General features: G+C 42.6%; 1 protein-coding gene across 5 annotated transcripts in view; it reads left to right on the forward strand.

Moving 5' to 3' along the window:
• Positions 1-25915, forward strand: part of sdccag8 (SHH signaling and ciliogenesis regulator sdccag8) — a 327951-nt gene that overhangs the window by 60028 nt on the left and 242008 nt on the right. The gene's annotated exons all lie outside the window — the stretch shown is intronic.

Consider the following 25915-nt stretch of genomic DNA (forward strand, 5'->3'; position numbering starts at 1 on the left):
TTAAATTGGAAGATAAAACTGTTTGACCCAAAAGCTGAGAGCCGAGGGCAACATATCAAAAGGTGTGTTATTTCTTTGTAGCTAACGGATCACTGTGGAGGAAAGTCAAAAGATAATATTACTCTAAGTCTGTGGCCCACAAATTTACAGTCTAGGGAGAAGCCTAACATCACCTAATGCTGCGGACACAGTTTTTTGCTTAGATAGTGGGATTGATCAAAGACCGTTTTAACCCTGACCTTCAATCATCACGTCGAGGTATAAGTTTCATTCTGCTGTGAGGAAACCTGGGGAGACGGTCTCTGGGTTTGTGGCCAGACTGCGACGTTTAGCACAGCAGTGCGAATTTGGCCTAGCTCTGGGGGAGATGTTAAGAGACTATTTGGTCTGTGCATTCAACAGTCTCACCATACCAAAGAGCTGCTGGCTGTGACTAAATTTTCTTTGGAAAAAGCTGTAGAGATGGTCCAGGTGACTGAATGCATTGAGCACGATGTAAGTGAGTTACAAGGTGCCCCCAAGGTGGTGGGAAATGGCTGCTGCAAGGAACAGCCTGAATGAAGGTGCAGCAGCAGAGCCGGGGTGGGTGGGTGAGGAAGTAGCAGTAGTAGCCATAGTGGTAGTAGTGGTATAGCACCAGGGATGGAAGTATGTGTTCGATGTGTGGGAGAGCACTACCAGGAAGTATGCTGGTGCAAAAATTGTACATGTCTTAGTTGCAAGAAGGATAGTTTGCAGGCTTGCAAACTCATTTGCAGAGAAAAGCAGGCAGTACAGAATGCACAAAAAATAACAGTTAAGGCAACGCCATTAAAACAACTGGCTGAGCAACCTAACAAGGGATCCAAAACTTGTACTTTAAACCAGGTCCAAAGGTGGTACCTACTAGATAGTCCTGTTGGTCAATGGCAGAGCTGCATTCACAGTCAAAAGTAAACAAGCTTTCAGCTACTTCCAGAAAGGTCTGCAACCCTGGAGGTTGAGTCATTCAGAAATATTTTAACAAACTATATAGGAGAGATGCCAAAGGCAGTAGGGTCAGTTGCAGTCATGGTATCCTGTAGGGACCAAACAGCACAGTTACCAGTTCTAGTGATTGAGGGTCACAGACCTTGTTTCATGGGTCAAGACTGGTTGAAACAGATAAAATTGGACTGGCTGGAAATACTGAACATTCGGGATGGAAATTTTCAAGAGCTCCTCTGCAGATAACTCGGATGTTTTTCAAAAGGAACTAGGAATAAAAGGGGCTAAAGCAAAAATTCTTTTGGACCTCAAAACCAAAATTCTTTTGAGCCTACCCAATGCCTTATGCACTTCGTCATAAAGTAGATGCGGAGTTAAAAAGATTGGAAGACTTGGGAATAATAAAACCAGTACAGTTTTCTGAATGGGTGCAGTCTATTCCTTTTTGAAGCCAGATCGCACTGTGCGAATCAATGGAGGTTATAAGTTAACTGTGAACTGACGAGCCCAGAGAGCGATACCACATTCTGACAATAGACGACCTCTATGCTAAATTAGCCTCAAGTACACTAAGTTAGATCTTAATCATGCATACCAGCAGCTGGAGCTGGATGAAGACTTCCAAAAGCTGGTCACCATTAACAACCACAAAAGGTTATACCAATACACTCACCTACCATTTGGGGTCTCCTCAGCCTTGTGCCTTTTTCCAGTATACAATGGAAAGTTTTGCAGGGCATCTCCAAAGTGATGGTGTACTTGAATGATACTGGAGGACCCCCTGAGGAGCATGGGATAAACCTAGAAGAGGTCCTAAAAAGATTTAAAGAAGCAGACATCCGCTTAAAATGAGAGAAATGCACTTTCCAGGCAGCTTCAAGGTAGATGCCAAGGGTCTGCATCCCCTAGAGGACATGGTGAAAACAGTCAATGAAGTACCACAGTCTAAGAATGTGATTGAGTTAAAATCATTCCTGGGGATGGTAAATTATTATAGGAAATTCCTGCAGAATGCGTCCATGAACTTGGCCCCATTGCACCAGCTTCTGAAGAGGTATCAACATTGGAGATGCTCAAAAGATGCTCAAAAAGAGGCAAAGTAAAGCAAGCCTTACAGTCTTCAATGCAATTTTTACATTTTGATCCAACCAAACTATTACCTGTTACCTGTGATTACATCACCATATGGAGTGGGAGGAGTCCTTTCCCACAAGATGTCAGATGGAATAGAGGCCAATTTTTAAAATGAATTCATGGGACATGGGCGTCACTGGCTGGCCAGCATTTATTGCCCATCCCTGGTTGCCCTTGGAGGGGGGTGGGGGACAGTTGAGAGTCAACCACTCTGCTGTGGCTCTGCAGTCACATGTAGGGTAAGGATGGCAGACTTCCTTCTCTAAAGGTCATTAGTGAACCAGGTGGGTTTTTTTTTCAGCAATGATTTCATGGTCATCAGTAGATTCTTAATTCCAGATTTTCTTTATTGAATTCAGATTCCACTATCTGCTTTGGTAGGTTTCGAATCTGGGTTCCCGGAACATTAGCTGACTTTCTGAATTAATAGTCTAGAGATAATACCATTACTCCATTGTCTCCACATTGCATTCGCATCAAGGACCTTATGAGATGCTGAGAAGAAATATTCACAAATTGATTACCACAAGACTTTGTCAATGTGATAAAGAAGTTTCATTAATATATATATGGAAGACAGCTCACCATTGTATTGGATCACAGGCCTCTGTTAGGATTATTCCGAGAGGATAAGCCAATGCCACTAATTGCTTTACAGTGTACAAAGATGAACCTTGTTGTTAGCTGCATACAATCTTCCATCATCGACCCATTCAGCTGCCTCCCTCGCAGCGAACAGTACCATCACCAGCTGTACCACAAGAAATAGTGTTGGCATTGAACCTGCTAGAGAGATTGCTGGTCTCACCTACACATATATGAGCCTGGACCAAGAGGGATCCATTGCTCTCCAAAGTTAAGAGGCTGGCACTATGACAAGTCAGAGAGGATGAAAATAAAGTGAGGATGGCATGTGGGAGGCTCATGATATAGTGTCACCTCAGAGACAACTGTTTTTACTAGAGGAGCTACATAATGCACATCCTGGATAAAATAAGATAAATGCACTACTTGAAACTGTATCTGATGGCCTCGCATTGACAAAGGGATCAAAAGAATGGTCCGACAGTGCCCAAGTTGTCAAACCCAGCAGTTATTGCTGCCAGCAGCATACATTCACCCATTAGAATGGCCAGACTGGCCATGGCCATGTTTGCACATAGGCTTGGCTGGATTGTTCATGGGACATGTATTTTTCGTCCTGGTTGGTACACATTCAAAAAGCTAGATGTCCAGCTAATGAAGTCTACAATGGCCACAGCCACCATTGACAAGGTACAGCAGATATTTGCTATCCATGGCAATCCTAAGGTCGTTGTGTTCTCCAGTGGCACAGCATTTACAGCTGAGGAGTTCCACCATTTTGTCAAGTCAAATGGGATATGCCGCGTTTGGGCAGGCCCAGTCTTGAATGGCTTAGCAGGGTGCACCGTACAAACATTTAAAACGTCTAGCAAAAAGCAAGTTCAGAGGCCACTGACTTTGAGTGGCATATTTCTTATTATCATATGCCAAACACAACCACAGGAGTTACGCCAGCTGAATTATTTATGGAGCACCGCCTATGAACCAGCTTGGCTGATTTGTCAGGGAGGGTGGAAGCTAGACATGCCTCCCAGAAACAACAACACCACTCAAAGAAAAACAACAGAATGTTCGAGATCGGCAACCTAATCATGGCAAGAAACTTTTTGGTGGACCAGCCTGGGTGTCAGGAAGAATTATAGAAAGAATAATACCAGTTTCATATGTATGGGAAGTACAAAGCTGCCATGTGAAAAAACATGTGGATCATTTAAGGAAGAGAGCAGGCCTGATCCAGGGGACCAACCAGTGTGCCCTCATGTAGGCCAGCAATGGATCCAAGACTACCTGCGGCCTTTGTGGAACCTAGACAGCCTCTAGCTTCTGTAGCTGAGGAGGAAGAAGCCATTGGAGAAGATATTGAGCTGATGAGTTTGCCTTTTGCTTCTCCTGGATCTGATTCATTGCTTGCTGAAGGACCCAGTATTGAGTTGCGGTGTTTCACAGGAGCCTGGGAGTCTCTGGACCAACTGTCTTTGTGAATAGACTTTTCCTATAGTGTCCCTAATGTGATATTGTGAATGTGTGCCTACGTATACATATTTTTCTCTTATTTTCATTTATAGGTGGACTTAAATTTGGGAGAAGGAGTGAATAGTAATGTGGCCCCTTTAAGGGAGTGATCCTTTGTGGACTATGTGATTGGGTCAGACCTTATGGAGCAGCCATGCGAGAAACCAGGCCAGCTGGGAGTCAGGGTGCATGTCCTGGGATGGGGAGCGTCTTCAGTTGGAGGGAGGAAAAGAGAATAGACTTGCACATTTACTCTGTCAGATCTTTATCTTGTGTATATATAATATTTTTATCAAAGTACCAGTTGAAAGCTTGTGGATATTTTCAGGGTTAAAGCTGGTATGAGCACTTAAGATTATTACTGGACTCAGTGAGTTACAGTTGAGGGAGAGAATGAGTGGTGATGTATTTAGCAGAGAAGATAAACATTCTGGGTTTATTTTAAATTAAAATAAGTAACAAATTTCAAATTTTGTTGGTTTTATCACACTGATAATTGAATGTGAAGAGAGAAACAAAGTTAATGTTTCAGAAACTAAGTAAGTTTATTTATTAGTCACAAGTAAGGCTTACATTAACACTACAATGAAGTTACTCTGAAATTCCAAGTTGCCACAGTCCATCACCTGTTCAGGTCAATGCACCTAAGCAGCATGTCTTTCAGAATGTGTGAGGAAACCAGAGCAGCCGGAGGAAACCCATGCAGACACAGGGAGAACATGCAAATTACACACAGACAGTGACCCAAGCTGGGAATTGAACCCAGATCCCTGGTGCTGTGAAGCAGCAGTGCTAACCACTGTGTTACTGTGCTGCTCAAGTTAATATTTCAGGTCATGGTTTTCATCAGAGCTCAATTCCAATTTACTACCCCTCTTCAAATATCAATCTCCTGCCAGTAATTAGGCTGGAAACCATATTTTCACTTTGTACCACAAATGATAACTGATTATCTTAAATGCTTTGGAATGTTGCTGACCACACATGCACCCACCAAAGCATCAAACACTACTGAGTGAGTTAAAACTGTCACAAAACTTTGAAAATTTAGTTTTGATTAAAATATTCTTGATCGCTTTTGAAATATTCATTCTCCAAATAACTTTTCCCCTCCTTCCATTTGCTTTTCATTGTTCCTGCTTTGTAGTTAGCACATTGTAATTATGCATTTCACATTTTTCACCTTAAACTGACAATTGCATCTTGAGAAGTGATGAGCAGATAAGATTTCTTTTGTGTTTTCTGATGATATCAGTACTATGCCTTTTGTCTTTGGTGTATTCTGGGCCACATTCATGACTGATGCTTTTTGTTTGTCTGAGTAACAAACCTTGAGATGGCTGAGTGTACTGTGAAGCTTGCCTGAAGGATGAATAATAACGTATCATTTTCTCTACAGTTGTGTCATCTTCAGGTTATAGTTGAAAATAGTTAAAGCCCTTTTCATTGACTATCTGGTCACTCTAGAGTTGACTAGGTTAGAAGCAGTAAATTAAATTTAAAGATGAGAAGCACTTTCTTCATATTTAAAAATTCAAATTTTCTCCTCTCTTTTTATAGTGATTAATATCTTTTAAGTTTATTTATTAGTGTCACAAGTAGGCTTACATTAACACTGCAGTGAAGTCACTGTGAAAATCCCCTAGTTGCCACAGTCCAGTGCCTATTTGGGTACAATGAGCGAGAACTTAGCACAGCCAATGCACCTAACCAGCATGTCTTTCAGACTGTGGGAGGAAACCAGAGCACACAGAGAAACCCACTCAGACACGGGGAGAATATACAAACTCCACACAAACAGTGACCTGAGCCAGGGATCGAACCTGGGTCCCTGACGCTGTAAGGCAGCAGTGCTAACCACTGTGCCACCGTGCCGCAGCAAATAGCTCAAAGCCTTCGAATTTTTTTCCAATAAAATGTATGGCAGAATAGATGGAGTATTGTGTCACAAATAGGTCATTGAAACACAACTTAAACTGCCTTTAATATTTTAGTGAATTCCAGCCACAATGGACCTCCAGTGATTAATGACCTTGTGTCTTTATTTGCTGTGGAATAAATTTTTCAGCAGTAATAAAAGCTTTCATGCCTACTATAACTTTTATTATATTTCCTAACAAATCAATGTAGTGCTTTGCAGAAATATTACAAAATTCTTTCTATTATGACAAGCAACTTGCCCCCAAAACCAGTTTAATATGATTTAGATGTTTAATGTTCTCTCTGACAGCAACCACTAGGGGGCCAATACCTTACAAACCACAGAAAAGGCAAAAGAGGTTTTACTGCATTTCAGCAAATGAGTGCTTTAAGCTTGCATGGATGCCACTTGACCCGTTTTGCATGTTTCATTGTGGGGAACAGATCCAGCTAATGCATTTGATATTTAAGTAGATTTTCAGAGACCAATCATGTACTGATGAGCAGGATGATCTTGACAGAAATGCTGCAGTGCAGAGCAAATGCTCTTTTAATTCGATAATTCAATTTTGTCCAGTCATTAATATGCAGCAAATACTTTGAACATAGTGAGAGTGGGATGAGTGGCTGATTTAATATTTCTTAAGAACTATTGTTCACAAAGCGAGCATTGACTGGAAGGAACTGTATCATAGTAAAAAGAACTGGTGTAATTTGTTGTTCATATTTATTTTGCATAAGTGACTGGATCCCTTCAATTACATGTTTTAACTGAGGACTCTTTTATTGCACAAAGTTACTTTCAGTCATGTACCCAAATAATAGCCAGAATTTTCAGAAGAATTCAAAGTTGTGTAAAACTTGAGAAAATAACTTGGGTTTTCTATATTACACAGCAGTTCTCCTGGAGAGCCCTGCAATTTAATAATCTTGAGGGATACGTAGTCTGGTTTTACTCTTGCAATCTTGTGCGGTCCTTACCATTTCATAATTGACCAAGCAACTTTCTAAATATTGTTTTCATTTGTTTATATGTTTAATATTGTTTTGACTTTTAATTTTATTCATGCAATAAATACTAAACAGTATAGTGTTTATAAGGTGTGACACAAATCAGCAGAATTCTGTAACTGTTACTTTTACCTGTTGCTGTTCTAGAAATGCATAAAACATGATTGTCAGATAACATTTTGGGAGAGGATACATTTATTTCAATTCAGCTTTCAAAGAAACATGATATGCAGAATGATGTTCACAGGGAAATAACATTAATATATGTTATTTCACCTTGTTATGCATGTGCACTGTGTGGCACTTGTTTCTGTCCAAAGAAAAACTGTATTTCAAATCATTTATGGTTCATTTTTAACAACACAGGAAATTCAAGGAAGATTGGGCGAGATCATATTTCATTGGAGCTGTCATACCTGAAAGAAGTGTGAAAGGGGAAAGAGAAATAAGTATATTCTCTACACATTCCATTCTGGCCATCCTAATACAGTGATTTCAGGAGGGAGGTCTTTTAAAGATATTATGAAGTTCCAAATGATGATATAATTAAGGAAATACATTTCTAATGGCAACATCTAATGATAACCTAGACGTATGGATATGATTGCCAAAACAAACCAGTGTTAAATAAATGTCAGTATAAGGAAGTAATCACCATTGTAGATATGGTGCATACTCAGTCTGAATAGATAATTTTGTATCTCCAGTTGTTTTATGTTGCCGTGTTATTTTTACTGGATTTAAGAATGAATGGTAAGGGCTAACGAGTTTTGCTTATGATTTCTGATACCTGGGCTTCAGCTGATGGATTCCAGAGATACCGTGTAATTGTTGCCAGAATCAAATTAATGTTAGGAAAGGTGAAATTCATGCTATAGGGATCGCTAAATCTGTGTGGGCAGCTTTCTTTGAGATCAGTAATGAGCGCTATTGCTTTGCTGCTGGCAGCAAATCTGTGCCATTGGAGGGGAACTAGAAGGAACAGGGGTTCTCTTCCTGGCTCCAAATTTACAGTGGACTGCTGCAAGCCCAGGTTTGCATCACCCAATGCATCTGGAATGTTAGAGCATGCCTTCAGATTGCAGTGACCATTTTGTCCCAACTTCCAGTGCGAGTTGAATTGCTCCCTCTGCAACTGCAGTAATCTTCCAAATTCTGCTTTATTTTTTTCAAAAACTCTTTCCATTTGGATACTGCACACGTCTACATCCCTACTATGCAACCCCTTTTGATTTTTGTACCCTCAATTATATTTGAATTCATCAGCTTCATTGATAAATTCCTTCATTGACGAATAATGTAATTCCCACCCCCACACTGCTGTGAACATAACCATCAGGAAGAAAGAGTACATTTACATGGAGGGCAGTACTGTGGGCAGCTCAGTGTATAAGACCACTGGCAATCAAGCTACCGAACCTGCTGACTCAGATTCAAATGGTGGCCTGATAGGCTCCCTTCTCTGACAGCTGGCAAGAGTTTTGTTCTTTGTAAGTTCCTTTTGTTCTTTAATCTTCACAAATATTAAGGAAATCTCATTCTGTGTAGTAAATGTAGGATAACCAAGACCAGTGCAAGAGGATATTGTTTTCGAGAAAAGGATTAAGATGGTTGATGTGCATTATGCTGTCTATAAGATGCTCCAAGATTTTTGCTCACATGCCAGGATAAAATCATAAAGCTGCCAGTGAATGTTAGCATTGAGCAAGCAAGGTCTCCAAGATGTGGCTTCCCTCATTTCACTTTGCTTTGGCTGCAACACAACTGCGGCTAATACATAGCTCATATTTTAACCTACACTTTTAAAACTCTGTTGGCAAGTGAATAGTATCTTAAAATTTAAACAGTTGATTCAAAGGAGCAGACTGCCCTGTCACCACTTTTTAGATGAAAAAAAAATTAAGCTGTGCCTGTTAAAGGCTGATGAGTAACACCTTTTCAATCCATATTAGTGGATATAAGCATAACTTGCCTTTGTCCCCCAGCACACAGCACTGAGAGTGGGCAGAGTAACCATGACTCCCTGTTCATGATTGCTGCAACATTATATTGTGCATCTGAATTCACATTTTTAAAGTCTAATAACAATATGTTATCAGAAAAGGAAAAATCCTTTTCTTGTTCTCCATTGCATTGGTTTGAATCTGGAATATAATATTTTATTTCACAAAATCCCCAATTAAATCTCCTTCTTAGTGATAATGTTCTTGACTCTGACTCAGAAGTTATGGATTTAAACACTTTGAAAACTTGAGTACAAGGTGGAGGCTGACACTGAGAATGTGCAGCATTTAGACTTGATTTTTTCAGACAGCACCACCAACACGCAGAACTTTCTCAGCACTGTATAAAATGAAGCCCAGACTGTCTGTTTAAGTGCGTATAAAAGAACCACAACATTTCTTTAAAAAGCTTTCCTGTAATTTTGGCCAACATTGGTCCACCAAACCTAATGCTGCCAAAAATAGACTTAACTAGCTATTTATCTAATTTCTGTCTGGGGGATTTTGTGGTGCACAAATTTGCTGCCTTATTTGCTTGTAAAACAATAGTGATTTCCACTCAAAAACAACAAATTAGCTGCACCACGCCTTAGGGTGGCCCAAGAACAATAACAAGTTTTATACAAATGCAAGTTCATTCTTTTAGTATTCAAGATGATTAATTCTAGAGTGGGCAGGATTATAAATTGTCATTTAACATTAAAAACGTTGAAACTTCATTTTATAATGTTTAATAGTTCGCTACAGCAATGGTTCTTGAACTAGAGTTCATGAAAATTTTAGAGGTTCTTGAATTGAACTGCCTCCATCACATGTTTCATATGATAAATTTATGTTGTTATGGACAAGAGGTGGTTGATTTAAACAGCACTAACTTTTCCAGTCCATAAACAGAAAGGTGTTCTGTATTGTTTCCCTTTTTGGAAACGAAGGCGTATTTCCCAACCCCTCCATTTTGGTGCAGTCCAGGTTTTTTTGTCAATGTTGTTCGTTCATCGTCATCGATGAGGACCTCAACACCATTAGTCATTTTGAGGCTGGTTGCAGTGTGTCCGAAGATGACTGATCAGGCCAATTCGGGCATGGAATGTCATGGCACATATGGGACAAACTTGTATAGAAACTGTAGTTATTGCACTGGTGGCTCTGGACTTGCGCAGCTCACGCCTAAGTTCTGCTTCAGCAGTACACCTTGCTTCGTGAACTTGACAGCCTTTGTGGATGAGGCAATGCCAGGTAGGGCGGTTTTTCAGGTGCAGCAGGTGGTCAGGAAGGCGAATGGGATGCTGGCCTTCATAGCGAGGGGGATTGAATATAAAAGTAGGGAGGTCTTGCTGCAGCTGTATAGGGCATTGGTGAGGCCGCAGCTGGAGTACTGTGTGCAGTTTTGGGCGCCGCACCTGCGCAAGGATATTTTGGCCTTGGAGGGAGTGCAGAGGAGGTTTACTAGGCTGATACCGGAGTTGAGGGGGTTGAGCTATGAGGAGAGGCTGAATAAACTAGGCTTGTACTCGTTAGAGTTTAGAAGAATGAGGGGAGATCTCATTGAGACGTATAAGATGATGAATGGGATGGATAGGATAGAGGTGGAAAGACTCTTCCCGCTCAAAAAAGACAGTAGGACTAGGGGGCACAGCCTCAAGATAAAGGGGGGGCAGTTCAGAACGGAGTTGAGGAGGAACTTCTTCACTCAAAGGGTGGTGAATCTCTGGAATTCTCTGCCCGTTGAAGTGGTGGAGGCTGCCTCGCTAAATATTTTTAAGAAGCGGGTTGATGGGTTTTTGATAAGAGAGGGGATTAAGGGTTATGGGGAGAGGGCGGGAAAGTGGAACTGAGCCACGACAGATCAGCCATGATCTTATTGAATGGCGGGGCAGGCTCGAAGGGCCAGATGGCCTACTCCTGCTCCTATTTCTTATGTTCTTATGTTCTTATGTTTCCCAAGTGGTCGTGTCAATGTCAGGCGACTTCAGGGAGGCCTTGAGTGTGTCTTTGAAACGTTTCTTCTGCCCTCCATGTGAGTGTCCTCCAGCAGAGAGTTCCCCAAAAAGGAGCTGCTTGGGTCTGCGCTCTCATCATCAGTGTGTGGACTGATGGTAGACTTGCTCCAGAGAGAACTTCAGTGTCTAGTACTTTGTCTTGCCAACGGATGTGTAATATTCTGCGAAGACAAGTCATGTGGAAATGATTGAGCTGTTTTGCATGCCTTTGATACACAGTCCACGTTTCACAGGCATGCAGGAAGGTAGTGAGTACCGTGGTGCTGTAGACCTTCAGTTTTGTTGCTGGGCTGATTCCTCAACATTCCCATACAGTGGAGCACAGTCTACCGAAAGCAGAACTTGCCTTTGCTATTCTGCAGTTAAGTTCTGTATCAATAGTCACTGCTTGGGAGAGGGTGCTGTCAAGATAAGTACCTATGGTTTCTGCCATTTGATTGTGATTATGGGTTCTGTGTACAGTGCATGAGGAGCAGGCTGGTGCATGACTTTGGTCTTTTTAATATTGATGGTGAGTTCAAAGTTGTTACAAGCCGTGGAAAATTTGTCCAGACTGATTTGCATCTCTAGCTCTGAGTCAGTGTACAGGGTGCAGTCATTGGCAAAGAGGAAATCTCTCAGAACAGTCTCTTTCACTTTGGTAATAGCTTGAAGTCTCCTCAAGCTGAAGAGCTTCCCATCCACTCTGTACTTGAGGCTGATACCTTCCAGGAGAGCGTTGCTGGAATCATTCAGCATGGCAGTAAACATCATGCTGAACAGTGTGGATGCAAACACACAGCCCTGTTTGACGCCATTGGTGACTGGGAATGCTTCAGAGGGTTCTCCGTCATCCAGTTCTGTGGCCATCATGTCTTCATGGAACTGGCATATCATCTGAATGAATTTGGGAGGGCAGCCGAACTTTGACATAATCCTCCACAGGCCTTGTCGGCTTACATTGTCGAAGGCTTTCGCGAGGTCAACAAAAGTTGTGGAGAGCTCGCAATTCTGCTCCTGACACTTCTCCTGAAGTTGACACACAGCAAAAATCATGGCAGTAGTCCCACGACCTTTGCAGAAGCCACACTGTGATTCTGGAAGCAGGCCCAGCTCCATTTAAGTGACCAGACAATTTAGCAGGACTCTTGCAAGGGTTTTTCCTGTGATGGAGAGCAGCGAGATTCCTCGGTGGTTGTCGCATACTTGCCGATTGCCCTTCCTCTTGTAGAGGTGTATGATGGAAGCTGACGGAAATGACTTGAAACGGTTCTATGAAGCTCTCAACACTCTCTACGAATCTCAAGGATTCCCCCCTCCTGAATACAGATAGTACAACTCTCATTACAGAGGAGGCTCAGATCCTACAGAAATGGGCTGAACACTTTGAAGCTGTCCTCAACCGACCGTCATCTATTAACGATGAGGCAATAGACATCAACAGCACCATGAATGATCCACCAGTGGTAGCCGAAGTCACGAAAGCTGTCAGCCAGCTATCCAGTGGTAAAGTCACAAGGGCAGAGATCTACAAAGCTGCTGGTCCTGCACTTATCGAGAAGCTCATCGAGTTGTTCCAGTCCTTTTGGAAGCAAGGATCCATTTTTTTTCAATAACCCCCAACTCAAGATAGGATGAACTCAGAAGGATTGCTTTATTTGCGCACATGCAAAATGCAAAAGAAGGATCCAGGGGTATCAAGTGTTTAGGAAGGATAGGCGAGAGGAAAAAGGGGGGGGGCGTAGCTCTGCTGATTAAGGATAGCATCAGGGTGGTAGCAAGGGATGATATAGGAACCAAAGAGCAGAAAGTGGAATCGTTGTGGGTGGAGATTAGGAACAGCAAAGGGAGGAAGACTCTGGTGGGTGTCGTCTGTAGGCCCCCGAATAATGATCTGGAGGTGGGGCAGGCTGTTAACGCGCAAATAAGTGTGGCGTGCAGGAATGGAACGGCCATAATTATGGGAGATTTCAATCTGCATATTGATTGGTCGACCCATGTTGGACGCGGTGGGCTCGAGGAGGAGTTCTTGGAATGCTGCCGGGATAGTTTCCTTGAACGGTGTGCGTTGGAGCCGACGAGGGAGCGAGCTATCTTGGATCTGGTGTTATGTAATGAGGCGAGTAGAATTAGGGACCTTGTGGTGAAGGATCCTCTTGAGGAGAGTGATCATTGTATGGTGGAGTTTCTGGTGCAGATGGAAGAGGAGAAAGTGGGTTCCCGGACACGTGTCCTTCGTTTGAACAGAGGGGAGTACGGTAGGATGAGAGAAGAATTGGCGAATGTTGACTGGGGGAGCGCGTTGGAAGGTAGGTCTGCTGAGGAGCAGTGGAGGATCTTTAAGGAGATCTTTCTTGGTGCTCAGCAGAAATTTATTCCGATGGTTAAAAAGGACCGTAGGAGGAGAGGTAATAAGCCGTGGATAACGAAGGAGGTGAAGGAAAGTGTTAAACTAAAAGCGGAGGCGTTTAGAGTAGCTAAGAGTAGTGGGCGAGAAGAAGATTGGGAGAGGTTTAAATGTCAACAAAGATTGACAAAGAAGTTGATAAAGAAGGGTAGGAGAAACTAGGAAGCTGGGCTAGCGCTTAATATAAAAAAGGATAGCAAGAGTTTTTATAAATATATAAAAAGGAAGAGGCTGGCTAGGGTGAACGTTGGACCCTTAGAGGATGAGAGGGGGGACTTAGTGGTAGGGGATGGGGAAATGGCTGAGGTCTTGAATAACTTTTTTGTTTCAGTCTTCACGGAGGAAGACGTGAATAATTGGCCGGGTGTTAGCGATGGAAAGGTGGTAGGACTGGAGGGTCTCAAGGACATTATTGTTACTAGAGAGGTGGTGCTGGACAGACTGGAGGGACTGATTGATTGAAGACAAGTCACCAGGACCGGATGGAATGCATCCAAGGGTTCTGAAAGAAATGGCGGAGGTGATAGTGGATGCCTTGGTGGTTATTTTCCAGACTTCGCTGGATTCCGGGGAAGTGCCGGAAGATTGGAAAGTGGCTAATGTTACGCTGTTGTTTAAGAAGGGTGCCAGGCAAAAGGCAGGGAATTATAGGCCGGTTAGTTTAACGTCTGTTGTAGGTAAAATGTTAGAATCCGTCATGAAGGAGGAAATAGCGAGGCATCTTGAGGGGAATTGCTTGATAGAGCAGACGCAGCACAGTTTCGTTAAGGGGAAGTCGTGTCTGACGAATTTATTGGAATTCTATGAGGATGTGTCTAGGGCGGTGGATAGAGGAGAGCCGGTGGATGTGGTCTTTCTTGATTTTCAGAAGGCCTTTGACAAGGTACCTCACAAGAGGTTATTGCAGAAGGTAAGGGGGCATGGAGTTGGGGGTAGGGTGTTAGCGTGGATAGAGGATTGGTTGTCAAATAGGAGGCAGAAAGTGGGGGTTAATGGGTGCTATTCGGATTGGCGGTTGGTGACTAGTGGAGTGTCCCAGGGGTCGGTGCTGGGGCCTCAGCTATTTACCATTTATATAGGTGATCTGGAGGAGGGAACCGAGTGTATGGTGTCGAAATTTGCTGATGACACCAAGATTGGTGGAACGGCAAATTGCACGGAGGGCGTGGAGAGTCTGCAGAAGGATCTAGATAGGCTGGGCGAATGGGCCAGGAACTGGCAAATGGAATTTAATGTTGGCAAGTGCGAGGTGGTCCACTTTGGTAGGAATAATGGTAGGAAGGACTATTAAGGGGCGAAAAACTGCAGCAGGCGACGGTGCAGTGGGACCTCGGGGTCCTTGTGCATGAGTTGCAAAAACCCAGCCTGCAGGTGCAGCAGGTGGTCAGGAAGGCGAATGGGATGCTGGCCTTCATAGCGAGGGGGATTGAATATAAAAGTAGGGAGGTCTTGCTGCAGCTGTATAGGGCATTGGTGAGGCCGCAGCTGGAGTACTGTGTGCAGTTTTGGTCGCTGCATTTACGCAAGGATATTTTGGCCTTGGAGGGAGTGCAGAGGAGGTTTACTAGGCTGATACCGGAGTTGAGGGGTTTGAGCTATGAGGAGAGGCTGAATAAACTAGGCTTGTACTCGTTAGAGTTTAGAAGAATGAGGGGAGATCTCATTGAGACGTATAAGATGATGAATGGGATGGATAGGATAGAGGTGGAGAGACTCTTCCCGCTCAGAAAGGACAGTAGGACTAGGGGGCACAGCCTCAAGATAAAGGGGGGGCGGTTTAGAACGGAGTTGAGGAGGAACTTCTTCACTCAAAGGGTGGTGAATCTCTGGAATTTTCTGCCCGTTGAAGTGATGGAGGCTGCCTCGCTAAATATTTTTAAGACGCGGGTTGATGGGTTTTTGATAAGCGAGGGGATTAAGGGTTATGGGGAGAGGGCGGGAAAGTGGAACTGAGACACGACAGATCAGCCATGATCTTATTGAATGGCGGGGCAGGCTCGAAGGGCTGGATGTCCTACTCCTGCTCCTATTTCTTATGTTCTTATGTTCTTATGACAACACCAAGACTATTTATCTTGAAACTCCTGCTGAAAAAATGTGGGATTTACTCCAATTTGACACTGAGAATTTTTTTGGGAGAATAGCCCCCACTGAGTCAGAAATTAGGTGCAACCTCTGGTATCATAGAATCCTATTGTGCAGAAGGAGACCATTCAGCCCATTGATTCTGCACCTACCCTCTTATCATACCCAGGCCCTATCCCTGTAACCCCACATATTTAATCAATCTACATATGTTGAGACACTGAGGGACAATTTACCAAGTCTAATCCATAGGGAAGGAAAGATAATGCCCAGCTTTGTGAACTATGTACCATCTGGAACTAGAGATATCTGTTTAATGTAAATCTAAAGGCAGATGAGATTGGAGTTTAAGTAATATTTTGTGTATGTGCCTTTCAGTGTATAGTTTTGATCGTAATCTGTGATCTGGTAGAGTGCTGCTCCAGAGGTCCCTCTGAGGTTGTGATCTCCCTGCATGTGTTGGACAAATAAATGATCTGTATCTGAATTTCCTGCGTTAATTCATAGAATTCCACCATAACACAACACTTTCCTGTTCTGACATTATTTAGTATAATGGATGGGAAGTCTATGATTAGGAATCCATTTGAAAAGAGGTCCTTCAACCAAAAAAGTTTGAAAGCACTGACATGCGTACAAATTCCAAGTGGAATAAGTCTATCTCCAAGAAATTGTTTTCCTTTAATTGCTTTAGTGAACATAAAGTCTATTTATTGGCCTGACTCTTGAGTTAGTTTCTTGTACGTTTGCAAGTGGTTTGCCTCAACGTGGAAGCTTTGTTATAATTAATATTAATTCAGTTGTGTTTGAACTGTTCATCAGAAACAAAGGATTTTTGGATGGAGGATTGGTTAGCTAAGAGGCAATAGGGAGTGGGCATAAATGGGTAATTTTTATGTTGGCAAGATGTAAATAAGTGCAACAGGGATTGTGCTGGGTCTTCAATTATTTACAACCTATATTAATAACTTGGATGATGAGATCAAAAGCATGATGGCTAAATTTGTTGATGACACAAAAATGGGTAGGAAAGTAAGTTTTTAAGGAAGAAGGCATAAGGGGCTTACAAAGGGAAATAGGCTGGGTGAGTGGGCAAAAAATTGGCAGATGGAGTATACTGTAGGAAAACGTGAACTTGTCTGCTTTGGCAGAAGGAATTAAAAAAAGCATATAAATGGTGAGAGATTGCAGAATCCTGAGGTGCAGAAGAATCTGAATGCTGTGGTGCATGAATCAGGAAAAGTTAATATGCAGATACAGCAAGTGATTAGGAAGGCAAATGGAATGTTGGTTTTCTACTGGGTAATGGAATATAAAGGTAAGGATGTCTTGCTACTGTTGCATTGGATATTGGTAACCCCACAGGAGTATTGTGTACAGCTTGATCTTACTTAAGAAAGGACATAATTGCATAAAAAGCCAGTCAGAGCAAGGTTCACTAGACTGATTCCTGTAATGAGGGATGATCCAATGAGGAAAGATTGGGCCTGTATCCATTGGAGTTTAGAGGAATGAGAGGTGATCTTTTTGAAATAAAAAAGAGGGGGCTTGCCAGGCTGGATACTAAAATGATGTCTCTCCTTTTTGGGAGAGACTAAACTAGGGAACAAGGTTTAAAAATAAGGGGCCTCCCATTTAAGCTGGAGACGAGGAGAAGTTTTTCCCTCGCAGAGGCTTATGAGTCTGAACTCAATTCCCCAGAGAGTATTAGAGGCAAGACCATTGAATATTTTTGTGACTCGGTTAAACAAACTGACAAAGAAGTTAAATGATATGGAGTGTAGAAAGGAAAATGGAGTTGAGGCCCCCAAGTAGATCAGCCATGATATTATTAAATGGCAGAGAAGGCTTAAGGGGCTGAATAACCTACTCCAGCTCCTAATCCATATGTTCATTTGTTTGAATGTTCCTATGCAATCTTCATTCCAAGAATTAATTAAAATACATTTCACAGTTTGGGTACTCCTTTTCACTCAACTTCATATTTATTATTATTAGGATGAACTTAAAAGCAGTCTTTAATTTGCAATCACTCTGAACTATTACAACCAGAACCCTGTATATGATTTGATCAGTTTCCCTCTTTTTAGCAGTCCAACTGTTGATTAATTTTGGCTGGGTAATTAGAAGCCTTGTACTGAATAAACATTATTTGGTTTAGCTCAGTTGGCTGGACAGCTGGTTAAGCAATACTAATAGCGCAGATTCAATTAGCGTACCGGCTGAGGTTATTCATGAAGGCCGCACCTTCTCAATCTTGCCCCTCTCCTGAGATGTGGTGATCTTCAGGTTAAATCACTGCCATTCAGTGCCCATGGCCATTTGGGACTATGGCAACTTTACCTTTACTGAATAAATGAGTTTGAGAAAAAGGAATGATGAATGTACGTTACCCTGTTTCTTCTTCTTATGATCCTATCAGGGACCAATAATGTTTAAAGAAAAATTGAGAGAATACAGCAAATAACTGAAGAGAACGACACCACAACATTTCAAGTTTTTTTTAACAAAAACAAATTTTATTGTACCTATAAAGAGAAATGAAACAAAGCAAGCATTTGCTAAGTCAATGCTATAGTTTGCAGAGACTTATCCTGTAAACTTGGTTCTACTTTTGATTTCTCAAAAGTTCTCTTATTTTTAAAATCTTGAATGTTCAGTCATATTCATCTCTGGAACCAAGTCAAAGGTATATTGCTGCTCGCTGGAATTCATCCTGCTTTCTCTTCTGTGTTCCAGCTATTCTCCAAGGTACAAGATTTCATAGGGTCCTTCCACCACCTTTTGGAGAAGTGACCCTCCAATTTTTTTACCAACCCCACAACTCTGAATTTCACAGCTCGAGTATAGGACTCCCTGTGACTTCTGTGCAGTTGCTTAAAGCAACAGAAAATACCTTTAGCTCCCAATAGCCTGCTGCTATAGTTTCAAACTGCAAACAAGCTGATTACTTCCAGAACTGCAACAAGGTTACTCCAGATTTATTTGCTCCAAAGGCCATCTTCTCTTCATCCCACGGTCTACTTGCAGTTTCACCAGCACCAACTCCTGAGTTCTGATGCTGCTGGGACTGCTAGAGTTACTGGCCAATCATATTGGACTGCAGATCTCGAGGGCAGGACGTCCTCCCACTGAGGGGTGGAGGTCTGAGAAAGTTTAAACTAAGTAGTGAGGACAGGGATCAAATTTGGACAGATGTGGTATACATAAGATTAAAGACAAGGCAAGAGAGATAGGTGCCAATATGGGCGATTATAAACATTGCGACAGGAAGGGACAGAGAGTACAAGTCTAAGAGTAAATCAACAGATAAGGCCAGATAGTACAAAAATAATAAAAGGCTAAAACTGAAGACTCTGTATCTGAGTGCACACAGCATTCGAAACAAAGAGGAAGAACTGATAGCACAATAGAAATTAATAAGTACAATCTTACATTACAGAGACATGGATATGGGATGACATAGTTTGGGAACTGAATATTGAAGGGTATGTGACATTTAGGAAGTTGAGAATACATGGAAGAGTGGCTTTGTTATTTAAAAATGGTATTCGCACATTACAGACAGATGACCTAAGTTAGGAAGCCAGGATATAGGAGGAATTTGGATATAGGAGAAATGATAAAGGCAAGAATTCACTTGAGAGTGCTACACAGGCCCTCTAATTATAACTACATGGTCGTTGAGAGTATAAGTAAAAATGGGAACTTGTCAGAAAGGTACTGCAATAAGCATGGGGGATTTCAATCTACATATAGATTGGAAAAATCAGATGGGTAAAGGTAACGTAGATGTGGAGTTCATAGATGTTTTCTGGATATTTTAGAACAGCACATTCTGAAGCCAACCAGAGGACCAGTTATACTAGAACCTGCTATTCTGCAATGCAATAGCATTAATTAATAACCTCATAGTGAAGGCATCTCTAGATAGCAGCGATCATAATATGATTCATATATAGATCATAGAATTCTAGTGCAGAAGGAGGCCATTTGGCTTATTGAGTCTGCATCGACCACAATCCCACTCAGGCCCTATCCCCAAACCCCATGCGTTTACCCTGGCTAGTCCCCTGACACTAAGAGGCAATTTAGCATAGCCAATTCACCTATCCTACACATTCTTTGGACTGTGGGAGGCAACTGGAGCACCTAGAGGAAACCCACCCAGACACAAGGAGAATGTGCAAATCGTACACAGATAGTACCTAAGCCTGGTGCTGTGAGGCAGCAGTGCTAACCACTGTTCCGCCCCAATTGAATTTTACATTTCAGTTTGAAGGAGGAAGACTGTGTCGAAAACTTGTATGTTAAACTTAAATAAGGGCAACGATGAAGTCATGAAAGCAGAGCTAGCTAAAGTGAACTGGCAAATATGCTTAAGTGATAGATCAATAGATGTTCAGTGGCAGACTTTTAAAGGCATGTTTCAGAATACATAGAATAATCACATTCCAATGAGAGAGAAAACTTGCAAGGGAAAGGTCCATCATCTGTGGTTAACTAAAAGGTTAAAGAAAAATCATACTTTTGTGCAAAAATATTGGCAGGTCAGAAGATTGGAAAGAACATGAAGAACTTCAAAAATGACAAAAAGATTGACAAAGAAGGAAAAACTGGAGTGCAGGAAAAACTGGAGTGCAGCAAAAGCTGGCCAGTTATATAAATGTCTATATAGTAAAAGTCTGTATAGATATTTAAATAAGAAGAGTTAAAACACTGCCTTTGCACTGCCCTCTGAGAAAGAGAGTTCCCCCAGATGTGTTCTCCCCAATGCCCCAATTATGGTTAATTTAAAGTTTTGCACAGAATTAGTGTGTTTTTTTCCAATGCAAACAACAAATGTGACAGGTACTCACTCATCCTTGCAGACGATACCCACGTGTTCTGGTTGTGTCCGAAGCTAGCGGTTTTGGTCTTTCTTCTTTGACATTCTGTCCAAAACTCTAGATATTGACTTGGAGCCTTGTCCTTTGATAGCCATATTTGGAACCTGAGCTGAAATGGCCAGTTTCGCTAAGATAAAGGCAGACACCATTCCACTTGCTTCATTTGCCTGCAGGTGGATTCTATTAAACTGGAGATCCCCCAAGCCATCCACTGCTTCATCCTAGTTGGTATACTTAATGTCTTTTCTATAATTTGGAGGTGATTAAGTATGTCGTAAGAGGATCCACTGAGGGTTTTTTTCGTAGATGGCAACCTTTTGTCTCTTTAAAGAGTTAATTACTGTTAACTGTTAATTTTTTTTGCATCATTTATGTTTGTTTGTGTTCTGGGGAGGGGAATAGCCCTCAGGTTCAATTCTGTCCTTGGGTCACTGTCTATGTGGAGTTTGCACATTCTCCCTTTGTCTGCTTGGGTTTCCTCTGAGTGCTCCGGTTTCCTCCCACAATCCACAGTCAGGTGGATTGGCCATGCTAAATTGACCGTTAGTGTCCCAAGATATGTTGGCTAGGGGCATTAACAGGGTAAATATGTGGGGTTACAGGTCGCAGGGGGGGTGGTGAGCCTGGGTAAGATGCTGTTGTCAGAGAGTCGGTGCAGACTCAATGGGCTGAATGGCTTCTTTTCCTCTGAAAGGATTCTATGATCAGGTTTGAGGGAAAATTGCAAATGATGTGGTAACTACATGGGTCAAAGTTACTGTACTTCCTGGATGGCCAGATTTGTACCAGGACCTCAAATTCAACAGTGATACCCAAGAGTGCCTTCTACATGGTTCGAGATCCTTATACCCTGCACAACAAATGATATAAGACAACAAATGGTGATTGAATAGACTACATCATCTGTGGGTACATGGGAATGAAGTGCAATGCCCTTAATTGCACATAAATGCACAAGCATAAACCTGGTGCAATTATACATACTTTACAACTATAATTGATATTTACAGAGATTATACATCTGTGCCACCTTTGTTCTCTAAAGATTTCTTTATCTTTCTTTTCCTAATGCTATGCCTAAGCACAGCCCCAACATCCACAACTGAAGTGGAGGCAGCCTGCTGACTGCTATGCCCTATTGGCTGTGAGGACTTTGGTGAGCATCTTCTCATAGTCCAAGGCCAGAGGGCCCTGGCTTGCTAAGGTCACCTGCACAATGGTGGTCTACCTTCTTTGGTCTGACCTACTGGAGGTAGTGGGGTCATTGGCAAAGTGGAGGTTGAGTGCAGGAAACCCTTGGAGTGTCCTGGGATAAAGCCTCTGGGATACTCTGCTGAATTCCTCCACCCAGTGGGTGCGTGACGGCATTTACATGACTCTTTGAGGATAAAGGTCAAGGTGCCTCTCACCTAGCCACTGCTGCTGCACTGCACATTTGGCTAGAGGAATGGAATGCAGGTGCTACTGCATAGCTTGCAACTGATGCGTGTTCTGCTGGATTTGGGTCTGAAAGGTGGCAGCTGCTTTTTCCATGAAGGCAGCCAAGCACTCACGTGCCAGAGCCAAGAAAGCAGACAGAATATGTACGGACTCTTCCCGCCTTCGGTCCAGTCTGCCCGTGGCTTCAGGCATCATTGTCTGATGTTCCTCTGCCTGTCTTTGCATCTTCAAATGTCCCTGTGGTCAGATTCAGAGGTTTATCATCTAGGTGGGGCTCAGCAAGCGGGGTTTGGCCTCTAGCAGTCCTCTGAAAGTCAGAGACCTCAGCTGTCACAGTGCTTTTTAAAATAACGTACAGCCTTTTGGCAATCTGATGAAAGGTCATCGATTATGTTTTTCTTTCTTCACTAACGCTGCCAGACATCCTGGGTGGGATTTTCCAGCCGTGCTTGCCCCAAAACCAGAACATCCCGCCCAAGGTCAGCAGACCTTTCCATGGTCCACCCCTCGCCCGCCACCATTCCCATGGTCCACCCCTCGCCCGCCACCATTCCCATGGTGGGCAGAACAGGAAAATTAACCCCTCTGAGTATTTTGAGCATTTTATATTTTATTACAGATTTCAAGCATCTGCACCATTTTGCTTTTGCAACCTCTTTGTACAAATAGCTTAGAAAAGTATTAAAAATTTCACTTTTAAATTTCCAAAGCTTCTGTTAATTTCAAGATTGATAGTTGGAATGAAATCAAGATATTGGTCCAACTGCTCAGCCTGATTTCAGTTTACCAGAATCGGAAAGATCAAACAATATGCTTGGTCCCTCAACTAGATGACTCGTTTTCTGTGCTGCCCTACATTCAAAACAATTTTGGAAGCTTTGTTTGCCACCGGATGTTTTCCAAAGGCTTTGCTTACATGAAAATTTAGAATTTAGAGAGTTTTTTTCCACTCATTTAAGAGGTACAAAGAACAAAGAACAACACAGCACAGGAAACAGGCCCTTCGGCCCAACGAGTTTAAGCCGCCATTTTACATTGTGAGTTCCCTTAAGTAGTCTCAAGGGTAGACGATGCTGAGTGACGTTATCACTGCACCATTAATCCATAAACTCAGCTGATGTTCTGGGAACTCAGATTCAAATCCCACCATGACAGATGGTGGAATTTGAATTCATTTTAAAAAATCTGGAGTTAAGAATTTACTGATGACCACAAAAGTATTGCTGATTGTCGGAAAACCCATCTGGTTCACTAACGTCCTTTAGGGAAGGAAACCTGCCATTCTTAACCAGTCTGGCCTATATGTGACTCCAGAGCCATGTAGTTGATTCTCAACTGCCCTCTGATCAAGGGAAACTAGGGATGGGCAATAAATGCTGACCAGTCAGCGATGCCCCTGACCCATGAATGAATTAAAAAACGTCCTTATGGAGAAACAATCTGAATGGGCACAACTAGTGGCCAGTTAAAGGCCAATGACAGATTGAAGGTTTATAACTACTTCGCTCCTATCTTTGAAGGGAAGTATGATTATCTCAAGGTGTGCATGAGAGTTCTGTTTATTTATTGCTGCTACATTTTTAAAAAAAGTGGCACTAGTGATATTGGTGTTTTACATGATGTGTGATAAATGCAGTTGAAAACTTGTATGAGCAGATTTTTTCTCCGGTGTTACTGATAATGAGCTCAAGGATGCATTGTATTTTTAACAATAGGGATGCTATCAAGAAAGTATGCCAGGAAAAGTGTTGCAGCAAATAAGTGTGATAGAAAATTCACAAAATATACATGAATGCATCCAAATAATGTAGCGTGTGTAGATCATATATCATACGGTTGAGGATGCAAATACAATTATGTATAATGTTTCATCCTTGTGGACCTAATACACACACATCAATCTTGGTACTTAGCAGTTTTGATTTCAAGAAAGTACATATTTGTTTCATTTATTACTGAACAACAAACAAATCTGCCTCACTGAAACACAAGTCAATCTGATTTTTTTACAGAAGAAAATACTGCAGAATCTGAGAATCTAAAATAAAAAATTGAAAATTTATAGATATTTATATTATTGGGGCGGCACAGGTGGCACAGTGGTTAGCACTGCTGCCTCACAGTGTCAGGGACTCGGGTTCAATTCTAGCCTTGGGTCACTGTCTGTAGAGTTTGCACGTTCTACCCATCTCTGCGTGGATTTCCTCCGGGTGCTCTGGTTTCCTACCACAGTCCGAAAGATGTGCAGGTTAGGTGGATTGGCCATGCTTAGTTGCACCTTAGTGTCAGTGAAATTAGCAGAGGGAATACAGGGATAGGACCAGGAAGGGATTGTTGTCGGTGAAGGCTCAATGGGATGAATGGCCTCTTCCTGGACTGTCGGGATTCTGTGATTTGTCTATGATTTGTCAAAATGTTGGAAATACTCACTGAACCAGGCAACATCTGTAGAAAGAGAAACAGAGTCAACAGCTACAATTTTCCAGCCGTGTTGCACTTAGTGAAGTTCCTGCTAATTTAGGAAAATTGTGTGCAGGTCCACACTTGCCCTGGCACAAAATGATATACAATCTTTCCGGTCCCTTTCTGTTGGTGCAAACCAGATCGCTCCCAGGAAGGGCGAGAAGCTGATTAGCATGAGATTGACTAGTCTCATTAGCGAGTTTGACAAGTGATCATCCCACCTCCCAGAACGTTCCCATCCCCCAAAGGGAGGTCACATAGGCGCAAATTACTACTCATCCCTTGAAGAGTGGTTCAAGTGACATGGATTGTGAGGGGAAGGGAAGAGATAAATATGGCTTAGTATCAACCTCCAGGGTGCAAAAGAGCAGGTCAACCACTGCCATGGTGCATTTCCAACAGCTTTGGGAGAGCCTTTTCCAGTGGCTCAGCGTCTGGCTAGGGGCCAGTTTTTTCCCGGGATCCAGCGGACCTCCACTTGCTCAATCTCTTGGTGGTTCCTGTCTCCACCTGATGTGCATCAGCAGCTGCATGCATGGTGCTAACCGGATAGGGACCCTGAAGCCTGAGTTCCAATTCCGCCCACCGAAGTGCAAGTATCTGCACTGGTGGATAGTGCAGGTGATACCTGGTCAATACTTCCTTCGGAATATTCCTCTGAGATGGTGGGGGTAGGGGCTGACTCCTGATGGCCCGGCCTCATCAGCTGTTGATCCTATAAGACAAGAAACATGGATCAGTGTAAGGGAGGCACAAGTGTCTGTAATTTAAAGCACCTCAGTGGTGGCCATGAAACTGTCATTGATCATTGTAAAAACCCATTTGGTTCAGGAATATCTTTTAGAACGTAAGAACATAAGAAATAGGAGCAGGAGTAGGCCATCTAGCCCTTCGAGCCTGCCCCGCCATTCAATAAGATCATGGCTGATCTGTCGTGGCTCAGTTCCACATTCCTCCCTTCTCCCCATAACCCTTAATCCCCTCTCTTATCAAAAACCCATCAACCCGCGTCTTAAAAATATTTAGCGAGGCAGCCTCCACCACCTCAACGGGCAGAGAATTCCAGAGATTCACCACCCTTTGAGTGAAGAAGTTCCTCCTCAACTCCATTCTAAACTGCCCCCCCTTTATCTTGAGGCTGTGCCCCCTAGTCCTACTGTCCTTTCTGAGCGGGAAGAGTCTCTCCACCTCTATCCTATCCATCCCATTCATCATCTTATACGTCTCAATGAGATCTCCCCTGATTCTTCTAAACTCTAACGAGTACAAGCCTAGTTTATTCAGCCTCTCCTCATAGCTCAACCCCCTCAACTCCGGCATCAGCCTAGTAAACCTCCTCTGCACACCCTCCAAGGCTAAAACATCCTTGCGTAAGTACAGCGCCCAAAACTGCACACAGTACTCCAGCTGCGGCCTCACCAATGCCCTATACAGCCGCAGCAAGACCTCCCTACTTTTATATTCAATCCCCCTCACTATTTAAGGAAGGAAATCTACCAGCCATGCATGGCATGGCCTACT

The sequence above is a fragment of the Carcharhinus amblyrhynchos genome, chromosome 12 (genome assembly GCF_965287045.1).
Source record: "Carcharhinus amblyrhynchos chromosome 12, sCarAmb.v2.hapA, whole genome shotgun sequence".
Lineage (NCBI taxonomy): Eukaryota > Metazoa > Chordata > Chondrichthyes > Carcharhiniformes > Carcharhinidae > Carcharhinus > Carcharhinus amblyrhynchos.